The sequence below is a fragment of the Megascapheus bottae genome, chromosome 17, assembly GCF_031878675.1.
Source record: "Megascapheus bottae isolate mThoBot1 chromosome 17, mThoBot2.hap1, whole genome shotgun sequence".
In the NCBI taxonomy this organism is placed as follows: Eukaryota; Metazoa; Chordata; class Mammalia; order Rodentia; family Geomyidae; genus Megascapheus; species Megascapheus bottae.
The window spans coordinates 19,150,104-19,162,519 of NC_143525.1; positions in this window are offsets into that span (position 1 = coordinate 19,150,104).

Sequence of the window (12,416 nt, forward strand, 5' to 3'; positions counted from 1 at the left end):
TTAGCCACAATAACTATATCCTGTGTATTTTTTTCTTGTTGTGTTTTTCTCCCAGTCAAAGTCAGTATATAACACTGTGTGGAAAATAAACTATAGGACTTGTAGGCAAGGCTGGGAGGGGGAAACTGGGAAAAAGGGAAGGAGAGGGTGACATTATCCAAAAAAGGAAATGTACTGACTTAGGGAATGGTGGCCCCCTTGGTACACCACCTTAATAATAGTGATAAAATTATATATGTATTTTAGAAGTCAGTATACAGGTAGCTTTGGTTCTAGGTTTCTGGAGGGGTCCTTTCCCTCCTCACCATTTAGTTTCCATCCACCCCATTGGGCCTGTGCCCCATCTCCCCATCATTCGGCCTCCGCTTCTCTTGGTCTTGTTAATTATATAATTCCAGAGTCCCTGTTCCTGGTGTTTCCCAGGCTCTGGTTCCATCTCCCCCATTGCTCCTTTGCTTTACTACCTGAGGTCACCGTTTCCTTCTAGGCACCCCACCCCCCACCATCGCTGAAACTCTGCACTCCTTCTGAGGCTGGAGGCAGCTGGGGAGCAGTCAGGAGTCCCTGCCTGCCCAGGCCCAGCCCTATTGATTAGGGGAAGGGAAGACACATCAGAGACTCCACTCCCCAGCCTCACCAGTGCTGCTAATATTAGCGCAGGAAGGCAGCTCACTGATGGATTAGGAGAAATTAAGAATTCAAATTCTGTAATTTGAATTGAAGGACCGCTGCTTGCTGACAGCTAATACTTCCCCAGAAATTAATGAGTGAAGGAGGGCGGCAGTACTAGGTTTCTTCCTGACAATACCATCATCTCCCCTGCTTTGTGATCTACGCCTTTGAGACCTGATCTTCAGGCAGACACTGGTCCAGAAGCCTGGGGTCCTGTTTGTCTCAGATCTCAGTTCCAGATCTTTGCCTGTCCCAGAAATTCTTGGGAGCTGGCCTCCTAATTCCCACATGAGCCCTCGGTACCCTGGGCATGGAGGCTGGCAGGCTCAGGGAAAGGTTAGGTAGAGGCACAGGACAAAGGTTCTGGACCAGGGCGGACCTTGTTTCAGCGCCTCCTGTCTGCAAGTGACCCTTACAATTGTGTAAACCTGCTCAGGACTGCAGTCTGTAAAATGGAAATTGTAATTTACTCCATTTTGGGGGATGTTACACATTACAATGATGGAAACATATAAGGGCTACCTTCTTCCGATTCTCCCTCCTTCCTCCTTCCTGTGCATCTCTGCTGTTTGGTCCTTCTCAGTGCCAATCTCTTCCTGGCAGCTACACTATCCTCACCACCTGGAAATTAACTCCAGGAAACCTTCCTAGATTTTTGTCCTGTCTAGCTTGGCCTAATGACTGGCTTCAGCATTGGGATGTGTGTGTGTGGTGTGTGTGTGTATGTATGTATGTATGTGTGGTCAGAACTTCTTGCTCTTGCTTAGCTTTATCAATCACTTGAGCTATGCTTCCCGTTCTGTCATTTTTCTGGTTAACTAGAGATTGGAATCTCTTGAATATGTCGGCCTGAGCTGGCTTCAAACCTCCATTCTCAGATCTCAGCCTCCTATGTAACTAGGATTACAGGCGTGAGCAACCAACATCTGGCTTCTCACAGACTTTTCTTTTTTTTCTTTTTTTTATTTTATTGGCCCCCTTCTCTTTCTGGCCCCGCTCGCTCCGGCCCCTTCTCGCTCTGGCCCCGCTCGCTCCGGCCTCGCTGGCTCTGGCTCGGCTCGCTCCCGCACGCTCGGGTCCTGCTCGCTCCTGCCCCGCTCACTCCGGCCACCACTCGGTTGGGCTCTGTTCACTTCAGCTCAGCTCGCTTCTTTCGCTCTCTGTCGCCGTCGCAGTCTCGTCTCTGCCACTTCCGGCTTGGTTGTGTATGTGGGATACCGAGGAATCGAACCCGGGTCTTTGTGCATGCTAGGCAAGCACTTTAACCGCTAGGCCAAACTCCCGGGCCCCCCCTCACAGACTTTTCTACCTAGGTTGGCTTCAAACTTTAATCCTCCAGGTACACAGGAAGCTAGAAATACAGGTATGAGCTAACAAAGCCTGGTAATTCATTTTTTAAAAAATAGACTGACATGGTAGGAGATTAATCAAACCTATTGGGTTCCATTTCTGGCCCCAAATTGCTAAATTTTCCTCATTTGCCATCTCACACATGTGAGGGTTTTTTGCTCCCCGCCCCCGCCCATACAGGGGGCTTAAACTCAGGGCTTTGTACTTCCTTGCTCACAGCCCGCACTCCACCCTTTGGGCCACACCTCCAGCTTAGCTTTAGTTTGTTTTTGAGAAGGCCGGCCTCTGACTTTGATCCTCCTATTTCTCCCACTTGAGTAGCCAGGATTACAGATATGCACCACCACACCTAGCTAGGAACACATACTTTCCAAGTAGCTGGGGGCATTGTGGGCAGGAAACAAAGCATCTAGATCCTTTGCCTTCTACACTGTCCCTCAGTTCACTGACAGGAAGTCCCTCCCACCACTGCCTCCCGCCCCACCCCCTTGCCCTTACTCTGGTGTTCTCTTTCCTGCTGGGGCTCCTACTGGATCCAGTCACAGGGAGGATGTTTTGGGGATGGGGTTCCTGTCAGCAGTCCCATCATCCACTGCCCTTCAAGGGCACAGGCGAGCAGGCTCCTGCCTGGCATTCCCATGCTGCTCCCGCCCTCCTGTGGCCCCTCTGATGCATAAATCGCCTTTTCCCAGATCCAATTAAAACGGTGTTTGGAGCAAGGTTGAAATAATCACATAATCATTTTCTCCAGTAAAGTTACTGGCTGGAACCTGATTTGAAAGCCGAGCTGGTAATTGAATCTGAGGGGCAGCGACAGCAGAGGGGCTGAGGGTGGAAGATTGGAGGCTCCTGACTGCGTTTACCCCTCACACTGACTCTGTGTGTGTGTTCCAACCCCTCTCTTCTTACTGTTCATCACCATCTCCCTCCTTCCTCTCACTGATGCCTCTTGGGGCCTCAGAATACTCAGAGAGGACCATGTGTCCAAAGCCTATGCCATCAGACTTGTTCAGGTGGAGAGGCCACATACTCATTGTCACCCAGTGGGGTGAGACGAGGTCAGGACTCCCGCTCAGGTTTTTGACTCTCCAGCCAGTGCACTGGTTCTCTTGAAGGAAGCCCTAAGACTGGTTCCATACATAACCATGCACTCCCCATCCCTTCCTCCCCTGCCCACCTTCTTCCACCATCTCCCATGATTCCTTAGGCTAGCCCTGCCACATTCTATCTCCTGAGGGGAGGGCAGAGGAAAAGAGATTTACCTGCTTGACCTGTGACCCAATGGGCCATGAAGGCAGTGAACAAACATCTCTTATACCCAGACTGGGTGGCTTTGTCCTTCCCCAGTGTCCTTTCTACCTGTCCAGTCCTTCACAGTGTCCCTCCTCCTGGCCCTAGACTGGAGCTGCCAACATCTGCACCTTGTGATGGCTAGTTTCTGCCTCCCTGCAGGAAATATTCATCTTGGAGATGCTGGGAGAGCAGAGGTAAACCAAATGGAAGCTGCTATCATAAATTAGGACATCGAGGTCGGTGGAGGAGCAATTTCACCTGCAGCAGGGGAGACTGGGGGCTTCCTTGCTGACATGAGCTTTAAGCTGAGGCCTCAAGGACTGTGAAGGAGTATGTTCATGCAAAGGCTGGGAAACAAGGAAGAACTGGGTGTGATCTCGGGCAAGCTGAGATCTCGGTGTCTTCATCTCTAGAATGGACACCAGGCTCTTCTGCCTCATAGGATTCTGGAGAAGAACCAGTACAGACATATTGTGTGAGATGGAAAATTCCACTCAACTGCTTATTTTATTAATGAAAAGCATCCCCCACGCCCATTCTAGAGAGGGGGTATCCAGGGTTGGAGAGAATGGAAGTGAGAGCAATACTGGTTAAGGCTTGCTTTGGAGAGCCTTGTGGTTCTTTGGGATTAAGAGCTAGAGCATCCAGAGGTGGAAATTGCCTGACCACCTAGCTAGGAGATATAGGAGTGGACAAAACCCCAGTTTTGATACCCAGTTTCTAATGCACCACCAGCACCCTCTGGGCTTTGGGTAATTTGAGTTTGGGAGTCAGGATGGGTTTAGGTCTCCTTGTGTAACTTGCAGCCAATCAATCTCTGCTCTGCCTCCAGCAGGGCTCTCACTGAGGATGCCGTTCTGGGATGTACCAGCTGGCTGGGGAGGCGACTCCTGACTCCCTCCTCTCCATCCCCCAGTGCCCTCTCCCCTCTGGAGGCAACCTAGCCATTGGCAAGTTTTTGTGTCTTTCCTATCAGTTAATGGCACCAGTCACTGAGCTTCCTGCCCCTCGGCCCGCTGAAGGCAGTGCTGGTGGCTCCAGTGCCCTTCCTGGCATGCTTGGCCTCCTGGTCAGCAGCTGCAGGGGTGAGTCACGGCTCTCATTAGAGCTTAATTAATCAATTGAGTTAATCAGACAGCTGGGATGTGCTGTGGTTGCAGATGGGGGTGGGAGAGAAAGCCAAGCATGAGGGGTTGGGCTGGGTGATCTGGGACTGGCAGGCCCAGGGTTGGAGCGGAGCCGAGTAATTTGGCAAGGGAGGGAGAAGGGCATTGGCCAAGTGGGCACCTGAAGTAGCAGAAAGGGATGAATGGGTTCAGTAAGCGCCCATGGGCAGTGGTGGCCCTGAAAAGCACTCTTTGTAGGGTGCCAGATACAGAGCCTGGAGGAGGCAGAAGTGGGACGTCTCCTGCTCCACTCTGAGAGCTATCTGAAATCCTGACTTGAATGAAAGGGGAAAAGACAAAAGACAGATACAGAAAGATAGGTCATCATATTCTCAGTAGGGGAAGACTAGACACGAATAGGACTCAGGCGTCTGTCCAGCTGGGCTCTTCGGCTCTGGACATCTGCACGGAGTGGATGAGGAGGGGCCAGGGGAGCAGAGCCAAGGGCGGGCAGGAGTCCAGTAAGAATACTGGAAGGAGGGGAGCACCTGAGGGGCTTTACATCGTGGTTGGTGAAATGTCGGTTCATCTATAGTTCCCTCCCATCTGACCTTGCTGTTTCCTTGGGTGGGGAGGGACAGGAAGTGGGAGGGTGGAAATTGGCGTCAGAAAGTATGCACTGACTCTGCTGATAATGCTGCCCTCCAGAGGCTTACCCTTTCCAAAAGGTGAGAGACAGAGGCTGAGGGAGAGGGCCATGAAAGGGCTATAGCAGATAGAGGAGAGCAGGCATTTCCCATTAGGTTCCCAGGAAAGGGTTTACAGGCGAGGCATTTGAGCTGGGCCTTGCAGAATGCCCGGGGTGGGAGGGAGTGGGGGGATTCCAGTAAGCAGAAGTGAAAGAACCAAGTGCCAATGGTTCATGTCTGGTTAGCTACTCAGCTAACGTACCAGTTCAAAGTCAGCCAGTGTAGGAAAGTCTGTGTGACACTTAACTCCAATTAACCAGCCCCCCCCCCACCAAAAAAAAATGGCTGGAAGTGGAACTGTGGCTCAAGTGAGGCGCTAGCCTTGAGCTACAAAGCTCAGGACAGTGCCTTGAGTTCAGGCTCCAAGAATCACACACACACACACACACACACACACACACACACACGCACGCACGCACGCACGCACGCACGCACGCAGCTAAAAATGAAAGAGGAAGAAACTCCCCAAGCCAAGGTGGAAAGGCTGGAAGGCACCAGACTGGCTGGTTGGGGAGTGTGGTTGTTTGTGTCTGTTGGAAGAAAAAGACTTGTGCTTAAGGCTCCTTGGATGACAAGCCAAGGAGTCTGAAATTGAATTTGGCTTGATAATGGAAACACAGAAAGGCTCTAACTGGGAAGAACAGGCTTGAAGCAGCTAAGGAAGAAGAAGCTCTGTGCAAGTGGCTCTGTGTAGGATGGAACCAGATGGGAAAGCCCTGAAACACAGGAGAGGAAGCAGAAAAGCATGCGTTTATGTGTGTGGGTGTGCCTGGGGGGGGGTGCATGAACTTGGTGTGTTGTATATATGTGAAGGGGACGGTATGTGTGTACTTGTGATAGAGGGAGGGGGCAGGATTTTATGCCTGTGAGCACTATGTAGAGGTGACAGACCCCCTCCAAGCCTTGACAAAGACTGAGCTCCTCAGCTTGGAAACACACACACACACACACACACACACACACACACACACACACTCACTGATGCCTGCACATGCATATGCAATGTCCAGACTTTTACTTTTGGTGATGGGGAAAGAAATGGATTCACAAGATCTCCTAATCTCTGCCTGTTGAGTAACTAGAATTACAGGTATGAATTACTGTGTCTGGTTGTACTTTAAAAAAATTTTCAGTACTAGGGTTTGAATTCCATCATGTTAGTGAGTACTCTACCTACCCCTTAAGCCATACTCACAGCTCTCTTTCTATTCTTTTGGTTCCTTTTGTTGTTGTTGTTAGTCTGGAGGCTTGGATTCCGGGCCTGAGTGCTATCCCTGAGCTTCTTTTACTCACAGCTAGTGCTCTACCACTTGAACCAGAGCACCAGCACTAGCTCTTCATTTCACTAGTTTGTTGGAAATAAGAAGCTCATAGATTTTTCTCAGCCTCCTGAGTAGCTATGATTACAGGTGTGAATCACCAAATGCCCGGAAATCCTCTCATTTTCCAGCTTTGAGATGAGCAGAGAGGGGCTGCCCATCTTCATTTTACAGATAAGGAAGATGGGGCTTGGTGAGGTCAAGGGATTTGGTCAAGGTCATAGAGCCTGGGCAGGGCGGAAGCCAAAAGATCCTAGATCTTAGACCCTAGATCTGAGCCAGCCCAGAGGACGATCCCTTCCTCCACACTAGCATGGCCTGGCTTGGATCACAGCCCCCTCCACCCCCTCCACCTCTGCAGAAGCCACTGTCCAGTCCCCAAGCCCCTGGGAACCTCCCAGTAGAAACAGCCCTCTTGATCCTTCTTGGAAGCAAGAGTCTGATCTCAGGTTAGACCCCCTGGCCTATGACTTCCTCATCAAAGCTGATGCTTTTCCCCCAGCCATTAAAGGCCTGGCTCCTTTGTACCTGCTGCCAGTCACAGAAATGCCTCAGGGCAAATCAAGTCCTGGCTGCTGCTCCCTGGGACAGATCCACTTTCTCCCCGACCTATGGTCCTTTCCTGGACCCCTTCCACCTGGGTTCCACCTCATTTGTCTCCTCCTAGGAGATGAGCATATTCAAGGATGTCACAGAACTGTTGCTTTAATTTCTCCACACCCCCCCCCCACCCGCACCGTCCATCCGTCCCTGGAACGTGATAAAAATACCCAGCATTGATCTTTTTTTTTCTTCCCCTTCTGCCAGGATAATGTTTACCCAGGTGTCAATCAGGAGAAGAATTTGGCTTCCTAATTTCTCTTCTCCTCCCTGGGGGCTGCGTGTCTCCCCGCCTCACATGGACACTGAGCTGGAATCAAGGTTACTAATAATCCCCCAGCACACACAGCCACTGAGAGCACATATATTAAAGTCACATATTGATTTATATTTTCGGGTCCCTCTGCCTTTCTGCCCAATCTCAGCCTTTCTCTCTGCCAAGGAGAGAAAGAGAGGGAGAAAAAAAATTACACAGCTATATTTATCACCAACATGTTTGGTGTAAAGACCATTGTATCCAAAGGTAATTCCTCCCCCACCTTCATGGTCTGATTTGGGGGAGGGGGTATTTGTTTAAAAATAGTGTGTCATCATCTACCCATAAGCATCTATTTTTCTTCTGTTTCTTCTCTAAATTTTCTCTGAAGGTAGCAGTGAAAGATTTAAGGCAGACTGTCAGAGGGACTTCCTGACTTGATAAATGGTGGCCTGCCATTCCTAAATAGGGTTTTTGTTTTGTTTTATTCAGCAGAGAAGGGTATAGAGGGGTTGGGAGGTGTGAGGGAGGCAGGACAATGGATTCAGTTCCTCTAGAAGTCACCCACCTTTCCAAGTGGCTTATGGCCTGTGGTCCCATTTCACAGTTGGAAACATTGAGGCTGGGCTCTGGATTTCCTGTCTGCCTTGACTATTCACCTACACTCCAGGTTTTGATGGGGGAAGGAGAAGCACCTTTTAAACCAGGTGCTGGTGGCTCATGCTTGTAATCCTAGCTACTCAGGAGGCTACGATATGAGGATCATAATTGGAAGCCATCTGCAGCAGGAAAGCCTGTGAAACTTACTTCCAATTAACTTTTTTTTAAGTGGAGCTGTGGCTCAAGTGATAGAATGCTAGACTTGAGCAAAAAACCTAGGCCCTGAGTTCAAGCCCCAGAACCAATGGGTGTACACCCATGGACACGGCACGCACGCACGCGCACACACACACACAAATAAAAATAAAAATACTCTGGGAGGGAGAGGATGTTGACCCCATTTTACACGTAGGGAAACTAAGATTTGAGAAAAAGGCAAAGTTTCACTATAAGCCAGCTGTCCTGACTCCTACCAGCCCCATGCCATGGACATTCTTCTGGGGCTCAGCGAGGAGTAGGTCAGGAACCACGGACAGGCAGCCTTCTTCAGCCCTCCCCAGCCCTCCCCAGCCCTCTCTTGCCTAAAGCTTAGGGTCATGGCCATCTTCCATTCCTTTCTGGGCCCAAGTTCTCCAGGGGGGCTGGAGAAGCTTCTGGCTATGCTTAATGCACTTGGGCTAGGTCAGAACTTTTCCAGAAGGAGCCTGTTCAGCCCCTGCTGCCTTCCATCTCCTACTAGGAACCTCAGGAGACTGGCTGCTTCTAGGGGACCCCTGCTTTCCCCCTCTCCCTCTGTGTATGTGTGTGTCTTGATTGGATTGCCTCCCACTCAGGTTTGGGAATGAGAGACGCTATTTTATCCCCGAACAAGGCAGAAAACTCCTATTTATGGAAAGTCACTACAGTGAGCAAGGCATGGTGGCACACACCTGTAATCTCAGCACTCCAGAAGCAGAGGCAGGAAGATTGCCAGTTTGAAACCAACCTGGGCAATCCAGTGAAACCCACAACGGGGCAAGCAGACCATTGCGCAAGCCCATCCCCGCTTTCAGCTAGGGAAACTGAGACTCAGGGAGCAATAAGAACTCCCCCAAGGTCACCCCCACGATGGGGGGCCCCAGCCTTTTCTTTGGGACTCGGCTCCTCCAGGGTGGCCCCCCACCATCCACCAGACAGGCACGGCAGGGGCGGGGCCAGACAGCGGGGGGGGGGGGCGGGGCGGCGCCGTGGGAATCCGCAACGAGGTCCCTTCCCGGGAACTTGTCCCATGGAGAATCCGTTCCCTCGCGGCCACGGATGATGTATGGCTGGAGCTGATGGGAAACGTGCGGCGGAATGGAAGCGGGCGGCGCGGCATTGAGATTCTGCCGGGCGCGGGGGGCGGCGCCCGCCCTGACTCGGGGCCGGGTAATTGATCTGGAGGTGCCAATTTGCTGCAACTAAATATTTGGTTTCTGCTTCAGCCTGCTCCGCGCTCTGCTCAAACAAACTTCAATTAAAAGCGAAAAGCCAGGGGTGGGGAGGCGGCGAGCCCGGGTCCCCGCGGCCCCGATCAATGGCACCGAGCCTGCGGGCTGCCGAGCGCTGCGCCCGCCCGCGCGGGGCGGGGGTGGAGAGAGGGGGCTCCGCTAGGCCGAGAGGGAGGGAAGGCGGGCGGGCGGGCAGGCGGACAGAGCCGGCGCCCTCTTCCGGATCACCGAACCCCGAGAGCCAGGGAGGCAGAGCCTAAGCCCAAGAGCCATGGCTTAATCTTGGCTCTTGGACCAGTAGTGCCAAGCGTTGGACACAAATAGGACCACATCTCGGTGTCAGAGAGCCTGTGTACTAAGGCAGAGACCCCGGGGAAGTTGGGGTCCTGGGAGATTCGGGGTCCCCTGACCATGTCTGGATGCACCTCGGCCAAGGAACTTTTCTTTCTTTTGGAGGAGAAGAGGCTGTTAGTGGGGCTTGAACTCGGGGCCTGGATGCCATCTCTAAGCTTTTTTACTCAAGGCTAGCTCATTACCACTTGAGGCAGCCACTTCCAGATCTTTTTGATTAATTGGAGATGAGTCACAGGAAGACGACTTTGAACCCTGATCCTCAGATCTCAGCAGGAGCATTTGAACGAGTGGTCCATTCTCTCCCCACCCCACTCCGCCCCACCTTCTCTCTCTAATGCTGCTGGAGAGACCCAGATCCGCTCCCACATTGGTCCTGGTTATGCCTAGGTGGGCCAGAAGCTAACGGTAAACCCAATCCAAACCTCGACCTAGAGAAAGCTGAAGAGCAAGTGTGCAATTGGGGTGTCTGGGGAAGCCACGACAGCCTGGAGCAGAGGACTGAGTTAATGACTGAGTCCCCAGACAGGCAAAGCAACAATCAGACCTGAGTGGTTAGTCCATTCAGAAAGTTTCTGCCCCTTGGGGATCTTCCAGAAGTTTTTTTGGGGAAGACCGGGTGTAGTTTGGGAAACAGGGGGGAGGCGGGGATCTGCTGGTGATGAATGAGGAGGGCTTAAAACAGTTCCGGGAGAGGCTTGATGCGCCATGGGGCTGGGTGTCAGCAGGCAGATGGACAATGGAAGGGTCTTGGTATCATTTCACACAGGGAAATGGCTCTGAGAACCAGAGGAGGGTCAGAAGACAGAAGGGTTGGGAGGGTGAGTGAGGAGCATCTTGTCCTTTGTGCAGTGGAAGGCCATGTGAAATTTTGTCCCTTTATCAAGGCAAGCCAGTTCCTCCAGGTGAGGCTGCCCGCCCCCCAATTTCTTCCCTGCCACCCCTGGGAGCACAGGCCTTGCTTGTGCAGACCCCAGCCTTCAGGCTCCCAGGTGACCTCTGAGTTTCCCCTGGGTACCATCCTTGCTCCCACTTCTCTGTGGGTTTCACACCCTATCCCTCCTGTCCTCCTCACCTCCCAGTAAATGCCTTGCCTCCACTCTCTTCAGCCACCCTCAACCCCCAATTCCTTCTCTTCATGGCTCCAGGCACTAACTTCCCCATGATGGAGGAAGCTGGATCCAGAACTCCAGGAGGCTGAGGAAGAGGTGGGGGCAAGACTGTCCCCAAGAGCCCCCCTCCATCCTGCCCCCACCTCGCTGCTCCAGGGGCTGTAGCACTCCCTGCCTTCTGCTTGAAGCCCCTACCCAGCCTGCAAGCTGGGGGCCTGCCCCCTTCCATTCTCTCCCCCCTCTCTCCCTCACCCGGAGTGCTGAGCTGTGGAGCAGAATGATTTCCTGTAATTGGCCAGCAATCCGGCCGCCCAGCTTGTTCTATTGACATGCTGGTTAGCTGGAAATTGTATTGGAATCTGAGCGACAGGGAGGGGGGTGGAAGGTGGGGGACTGAGAGGTGGCCTTGGGTCCCCGCTGTGTGCAGCCTCAGCTCTACAGGGTGGGATGGGGTTTCCTGGAAGAAGCAGGAAAGCAACTCCTGGCACCTTGTTAGCCTTCAGGTTGTGCCTTCTCTGCCCTCTCCAGGGGGCTCCTCTGCCCATCCCTGAGTACTCCGTTACCTGAGGGTCACGATTGTCACCTCATTCCCACTCCTGACCCTGGGACTGTTTTGTTCTAACCCAGTGTCTTTGTGAGGACAAGTGCTCAGCAAACACTATCTTCCCCATCCCATGCAGATTGTGGAGAGTCCCAAGCCATCACCTGCTCTTCCGGCCCCCCTTCATCCCTGCAGGCTGGAAAGCCAGAGTGTGTGGAGAGCCGACCAACACTAGATAACGAACAGAGGTGCAATCGATGGGGACAGTGCTGCTTTCACCTCAGGCCCTCAGTTCTGGCCCGCCCTCCCTCCCTCCCTCCCTCCTTCCCTCCACAGCGGGGCTGGGAGTGTGGAGATCACCATATGAATGCGTCTTGTAAACTGCAGGGCTGAGATCGCCCCGGAGGGGGTGGGGGAGTAAGGATGGAAGTGGTTTTAGGAGCCGGGCATAGGATGCCCACCCCCCCTGCCCCAGGAAAGATACAGCAAGCGACTGCCACACACCTTTAAAAATGGGGTACAGGGGTGTGCGTTCTGGTCGTGGTGCCCACTGGAGAACTGAGGCCCACAGATGGGATAAAGCTGGTCCTCAAGCTACCCGCCCACCCGCCTGGCCTGAACCTGGGCGCGTGCTGCCGCCTGCTGGCCACAGGGGATACCTGCTGCTCCGGCATGGGCCGTCTTCACATATGGTCAGTAGCTTTGGTCCTACTCCAAAAAAAGCAAGGCTTTCTTCCCTAAGACCACCAAACCTGGGTCAGGAAACCTGAGGAAGGGAGGCATGCGGTGCAGGAAGGAAGCCTGGTGCAGCCAAGTTCAGGACAGAACCTGGCTTCTTCACACTTGCCAACCTGGGACAGGAAAGTGAACTATACCTTCTACTTTGTAAAACCCTTTTTCATGTCTTCCATTTATTAGAGCCCACTTGAGAGGAGGAACCATCATGTTTATTCACCCCCACAAAGGGACGCAGGTTCCACTGCATGTAAGAGGTAGAG